The following is a 7,611-nucleotide window of genomic DNA, read 5'->3' on the forward strand; positions in this document are numbered from 1 at the left end:
AGAAGGGCTGGTAAGAGCCCTTGGTTCTCAATCCTGACTGAGCATCTGAATCACCTGGGAACTACTAAAATACAGATTCCCGGGCCCCACCCCACTCAGGGTCAGTACGTTTGGGGTGGAGTCTTTCACAGAGAGATAGTATCACTAAGATCCACGGAATTCAGACGTCTCTGTGGCTATTCCTGTGTTTTCAACGAGTCCTGACCCACCCACTCCCCATGTGTAAATTCTTCTAACCCCATTTAAAAGATGGGAAAACAAAGAACTGCGGGGCAGAGATATGAACTGATTTATCTACGTCTCCACAGTTGGTAGATCGCAGAATTGAGACCTAACCTAATTTTCTTTTACCATATGAAGTGCGAGGTAGTACCGCTCACCTAAAACAAAGTTTGGATCCTCCACTCCATTTTCTACGTTGCTTCTCAAAACTGACCTTTAGAATCCAAGAGTTGGAAGCTAGGGAAGTACAAGCAGCTAGTAAGATAAATGGGAGAGAGAACCTAAGAAGTTGGGAGTGAATTACTCTTAAAACTATTATTATTCTAGGGATTCTTAGTCATGCTTACAATTTCAAAATATACTGTCTCCTGGATTTCTCCACTGAATGTCCCAATTAAAAATCCCCACTTCATGTGGCACGTGGCTGGCCCAGTCGAGCATGGGATTCTTGATCTTGGGGTTGTGAGTTCAAGCCCCACCTTGGGTGTGGAGTTTACTGAAGGAAAATAAGTAAACGTTAAAAATAAAAATAAAAAGCACCACTCTCCCCACAAAACCTGCCCCCTTTGCTGTATTTTAAAATTCTGATAACTTCATCACTGGTCACTCAGTTACTCATATTAGAAACTTTGGAGGCATCCCAACCATGCTTCTCTGTCCATCAGTCACCACTCCAATTGATTCTACAACTGAAATGTTTGGAATTCTTCCCTTCCTCACCATTCCTACCGCCATTGCTTTTGATCAGGTCTTTAGCATTACCTACCTGAACTATTATTGCAAGAGCCTCCTAATCATTCTCCCCAACTCTACCTTCTCTACGCCCCAGGCCATCTTCCACTCCCCAATCCCATGGCTCCCCAATTGTGTACAGCATTCGTGATGGCTAATGTTCACACAAGCCAAATGTCAGATGTCTTTTATTTAATATTTATATAAAAACAGCTCAAACGTTCTTTCCAGCATTCTATATATATATTTGACGGTTGATGGAGGTAGCAGGGAGTTTATCCTAGCCACTTCTTGCTCCGATTTCCCTTTGAATTTAAAGTCTCACTCTTGTCTTTGGACTGTTCTTTCTTTCCCCAATGGGAAGCATTGCCCCTCCTGCTGTCTTTTGCTCAAGCAAAACTTTGCTTTGCCCCTGAGCTCTGTTACTTCTTCTCCCTAGGGCTCTTTCTGAAAGAGAAATGGAGGTCTTCACTCTGTACTGGATTCCTTTGGGCTTATAGACTCATTACCATGTTTTACTAAACAAAGGGTTCTCCACTGTGGATTGCCTCTCTGGAGGACTGTTAAATAGGTGGGGATTTGAAAAATTCAATTTCTTGGGTTCTACCATCCAGTGATTGGAAGGAAATAGTATATAGAAATATATTCCAGGGGCTCTGGGTGACTCAGGCCGTTAAGCTACTGACTCTTGATTTCAGTTCAGGTTGTGATCTTGCCATTCTCAAGATCGAGCCCCCAAGTCAGGCTCTGCTTGGGGTTCTCTCTTTCCCTTTCTTTTTGCCCCTCCCCTGCTCTCGGTCTCTCTTTCTCACTCAAAGTAAATAAACTTAAAAAAAAAAAAAGAAATATATTTACATTGATCAGACTTCAGTAAACTAGAAACTGGTACATTCATATTTTGTTTTAAATAACACTGTCTTTGGGTCCATTGTATATGTTAAACATATATATGTGTGACTAAATCAAAAAGAAAGAAATTATAGGGAAGTATAGCAAATGAAAGCCAGGCCTTTTTTGGACATGGTTTTTATAAGAGCATTTAAAAATACATAGCTAGGGTGCCTGGGTGGCTCAGTCAGTTGAGCGTCTGACTCTTGATTTCTGCTCAGGACATTATCTCACAGTTATGAGATCAAGCCCCAAGTCTGGCTCTGCACTGAGCATGGAGCCTGCTTGGGATTCCCTATCTGTCCCTCCCTCCCTCCCTCCCTCCCTCTCTCTCAAAATAAATAAACTTTAGGGGCGCCTGGGTGGCTCAGTCGGTTGAGCGGCCGACTTCGGCTCAGGTCACGATCTCGCGGTCTGTGAGTTCGAGCCCCGCGTCAGGCTCTGGGCTGATGGCTCAGAGCCTGGAGCCTGTTTCCGATTCTGTGTCTCCCTCTCTCTCTGCCCCTCCCCCGTTCATGCTCTGTCTCTCTCTGTCTCAAAAATAAATAAAACTTAAAAAAAATTAAAAAAAAAAAAACAAAAAAACAACAAAATAAATAAACTTTAAAAAATAAAAATAAAAAAAACCGTAGTTAATGACTTAAAGTTGTTATCACAAAGAAAAATAAATTTAATATAAATATATTTAATATAAAATAAAAGCCCCATTTTATTTGAAAGTTGATTAATATTTTAAAATTAGCTGATTCTTTAGACTTCTAGTATAAATAAGAAATGGCATGAACAAGATATTGAGTATGTAACATTGGAAAACAAGCATTTTTTGTTTTGAAAAAGTACTATATATTTAACATGATAATATTTTAAAAAATATTTTTATGATTAATATTAAAAAATCACTTTGTCTTTTTAACTGAAATAGTAATTATTTTGTCTTATCAAACACAAATCTTAGCAGTATCATTCTCATTCAGATACCAGGATACTCTCATTCAGACACTGGATTTCCTTATTTTCACTTTATCAGTCAGAGTTCAGTGCATAAAAGAGAAACTAATCTAGGTGTTTTAATAAGAAAGGACTTCCAGGGCCCCTGTGTGGCTCAGTTGGTTAAGCGTCCAACTCTTGATCTTGGCTTAGGGCACGATCTCATGGTTTGTGAGATGGAGCTCCGTGTCAGGTTCTGCACTAATAGTCCAGAGCCTGCTTGAAATTCTCTTTCTACCCCTCTCCCACTCACACTGTCTCAAAATAAATAAACATTTAAAAAATAAAGAAGAAAGGAACTTAATTAGGGGAATTTGATGTTTCCCAAATCCTTGAAAGGCTTGGGACTGTCTGAATGACTGCTAGAACCCTGCAGCATAGATCAGTTAGGGAGATCTCTATCTTTGGCGGGGGGGGGGGGGGGGGGGGGGGGGGGGGGGGTGGGGGGTGGGTCAGGAATCCACTATTAGAAATACTGAGTCCAAGAAATTACTAGGATAACTGTTCTGTTAGGAAGCCAGCATCAGAGGTTGTTGCCAGCACTGCTACAACTGCCTCTTAATTCCCACAATCAAGACTGGACACTGCAGTGAAGCTATAGAAAGACCCTGTAACTCCATGACCTTGCCTGCTAGCAGAGAAAAGGCCAGCAGCAGCAGGAAGAGGGTGTCATTACTTGTGTCCTGATATCCTGCCACTGCATCGAATTAGAACCAGAACTCTAATTGTAAGGTAATCGGGAGATGAAGATTTTAGCTTTTCATCTTCTGCTGGGTGCTAGCTGACCATATCCAACAACTGTCTTCTTCCTTAGAATCACCTAGCTCATGCCTACCTTTCCTCCTTCATGTTTGACACTGTGGGACATCTTTGACACAAAGTCCATCTTTGACACAGGGTTGTCGAGCACAATGGCCAAGAAAGAATTCTTGAGATGTCTTCTGGAGCAACTTAGTAAGGTTATTTAAGCAGCACGAGGACAGGACCCTTGGGCAGAAAGAGCTGTACTTTTGCTGTATGAAGCTGGTGGTTATAGGCTTAGTGCTCAAGGTAGAGGGGATGTATAGGGAGTATTAGATCATGTTTCCTTTGAATTTCTATCCATAAATTTCTACTCATAAATCTACTTTAGTAAGATTTCTGTGGTCCTTATCATTCAGCTCAATATTAACTATTGGCAAGATATACAGGCAGTCATGAGACCGTTTCAGAATGTAGCAACCAATGCGTGTTTGATCCTTATCAAAACTATGTAGGCTATTAGGTCAGCCTTCTAGGCTAAAGGCAAACATTCTTCTGTTTCTATACCTCATCCATACCACAGTTCTCCTCCTATTCCCTCATCCCTCCACGTGCACTTTCACACTTACATGTCTACTATTTTTTCCCCTTTCCACTTGCCATATCCTTCAAGGGTCAGGTAACAGGTCACCTCCACAGCAAAACCTGCCCTGAATTTTCTCTTCAGCAGACTCGGTTGTTTCTTTCTCTGCCTCTTATAACATTTTATGCACTCACTGTTAGTATATAAGTTCACATTATAATTTGTTGTGTCCTTTCTACCAGACTGTGAACCATTCAGAGTCAATGTCTAGTCCAGTGCCTACTTCATGTAATGTCTAAATAGGGTGTCTGTCTGATCGGATAAGGGACCCAAATGTAGAGCGACCATTGAGTGGAAGCCAGTGGCATGGGTAGTGGAAGAATTCACCTGACGCAGAACAAAGAAGATAGAAGATTACTGAATACACTACAAGGGAGCAGTGGAAAGGGCAGCAGAGAGGCTGTCTGCAACAAGGCAATGGGTGGGGGCTGTTTCTAAAGGGGGAAGAGGAGGAAGTATGACAACATATGGAATTCTCCCTTTTTTGGTAACTGTGCCTGACTGTAAGCCACCTATTGACCAGTTAGGGCCTATGGGTATTTTGAGGTGGAGCACCTGATTGGCCTGTCTGTATTCAGCCAGGTGGTCACCTGTGGCCCTTTCTACATTCCATTGCTCAAGCCTGTTTGCCTACAAGCAGCCTCTACATTCCCCAACCCCCACCCCCGACAGATCGACAATGACAAATCTTTGGCATTTGGGCAGAAGTCTCATCTTCAGTAGCTTCTTCCTACTGAATGAGGAGCCTATAGACGACATGATCTAAACTTGTTGCTTCATCAGGGGTTCTGTGAAGTTATGGAGGGGACCCTCTGATGGTATGGGCTGGACTCCCTGTTGAACCATCATTCATATATGGAATTGTTGGATTCTAGAAGAGACAAATTTAACAAAGAGATTAAAGATAGGGGGACCAATAATTAAGAGCATGACTATTGAGGACAGGGGTCTTAAGAAGGGAAGGAGTCAGGATAGCCATGAACAGGTTCCTTTTCAGGAAAACCATCCTTGTGTTGCATCCCAGAAGAAGGAAGCTAAAAGAAGGTTACAATGAGAAAGACAAAGCTTAGCCCCAAAAGGGGTTGTGACTGTATTGTAAGAGCAGAACAGCAAGGGGAAACAGTTCCAGGTAAGTTATGATTTCTGACTGAGTAAATCTGGAGGGGTCATCCTGAAGGGAAAGGTTGAGAATGAAGTCTTGGAATTGGGAAGGAGAAATCATGAATTTCAGAAGGAAAGAATTGAGAAAGTTTTTCTAAGATAATGTCATAGAATGATTAAATACAAGAGAGTGGGGATTGGCAAGGGGCCGGATTCATGGGTGTCTAGGTCTCCGGGTGTGTATCATCTGAGTCTTGTTTGAGTAACAGGCATAGATCTCCAATTGGCTCACAACTGTACTTGGCAGAGGGCTCCACATCTGGGGCTGGAATGCTCTTGATTCTGGAAAGATGAATCCACAGGGAGAAGCCATGAAGTTTTACCACTGTTGGGAGTGGTCAAGAGAACCTGATAGGGCCTGATCCAGTCAGGTTTGAGTGGCTTTTTGTCCTGTGAAAGAGTCTTAAGGTATACCCAATCCCTGGATGTAAGTTTTGGATGTATGTTACCTAAGAAAGAGGGGTCAGGTTTTGGACTGCACTGGTTTGGTGGTCAGTTTGTCCTAGGGATATAACATATGGTGTAATTAGAATAACAAAAATTAAAAGAAGCCCAACTAAGACAGCTGACAAATCTTCCTCTAGTCCAGGAGTTTAACCAATCATTAAAGTAAAAAGAGGGATCATTTAAAGCACCGATTTGAGTATTCATGTTGGTTAGAAACCCAGAAATATTTTCGTGGTAATCTGGACTATATACAGAACCCTCTGTTTTAATGAAGCTTAGCTTCCTCTTTGAGCTGCAGTCAGGATATCAAGGGCCATTCAGTTTTGGAGGGCTATCTTTTGGATTTGTGAGTGACAGCCTATTGAACTTAGTTAAAGGTGGCTGCTGTATGCTTGGCTAAAGCCTCTACTTGCAATTTTATATCACTAGAGGCAGTTCCTGGGACAAATATGCCTAACGGATAAAACCATCAAGAAGCCCTCTTTGTTTGATATCTAGCCTTAACAATATCCTAATTACGAGGAATCACTGACAAGTGGGAAAAGACTTGTCTGGGGATATGGGTATCCCCAAGTGCATCATCCAATCCAATCTTAAGGAAAGTGGGGCCATTTGTTGTTTCCTTGAGTCCATAGTTAACCCCACGGAGTGGGGAATGCTCTGGATTTTAAGGAACTATTTTGTCATCCCAGACACAGAATTGGTCAAGGTGATAGTTGAGTTATACAGTTGACAGGGAATCCACTCCATTTTCCAGATGTTCAAATAATCATATGTCCATGGGATCCTCTTATTATCCCCATAGAATAACAAGCATGAAGACTGTCTATACATAAGCTATGGTGGTGATTTCTCTGAAGTTTACCTCAAGTTGTCTAGCTTAGGCAGACAATAAACATTTCAGGACAATCAGAACTAGAATTTAATATTTGCAAAGGTGTGTTACTGAAAACCAATTTTTCTTTAAAATCCCCCTTATTTACAGAGATAGCCAAATCAAGACTTATTTGTTTGAAAAATAAGTCCAATTTTAACAAACTTGGCCAATTTTTTTCATACTCAGCAAGAATAGTGATTGATCATACAGATTTCTAAAATCTGTTTTGCTGGAACTTTTCATAAGGAATCCAGATTGAACTTTCAGTAGCCTCTCTAGGCTACAAGCCCACCCAAATACTTGTCAGACATGCCTGCAATACCTGTCGATTTGGGTGAAGTTCTCTTCTTGAGGTTTCCAAATATCCTGAGATCCCTGCACCTGCCAGGAAGTGACATTCTTTACTCACCTGGTAAGGCTGCTGGGAACTCTGTAAGCAAAGTATCAGGCCAACATTTCCAAGGGGCTTTATGGCTCCATGTTTCATAAAGTCAACCTTAGTTCCTTAAAGCTGTTTGGTCATATCAGAGTCTATGAATGTCACTCTCAAATATGACATTCCAGTCAAAGCCTTGGTAAAATAACCACTGTTTCCAATGGTACCCTGTTGCAAGGAGAAGAGATTCTTATTGAACTTCTGCAAATAACTATGATTGTCAAGGAAGAGAGAATACTCAGAGTTTCTGAATTCAGAGGTTTCAGGTCGAGGGAAAAGTTAAATGCTTCAATTGGTTCACAAATGAATACTTTATCACATTTCTGTAAGTCACAGATATCCTAAGAGAAAGTTTCCTTATCTGGAAGAGCAAACATTAGAGAGCCAGCAATGTTTTAAATAAGAGTCACAAAAACTGTAATTCTTATTCAGTTTGAACGCAGCTTTAGTTTTACTTTCCAAAATTCTTACTCATTT

This window comes from Panthera leo, chromosome C2 (genome assembly GCF_018350215.1).
Source record: "Panthera leo isolate Ple1 chromosome C2, P.leo_Ple1_pat1.1, whole genome shotgun sequence".
Classification (NCBI taxonomy): Eukaryota; Metazoa; Chordata; class Mammalia; order Carnivora; family Felidae; genus Panthera; species Panthera leo.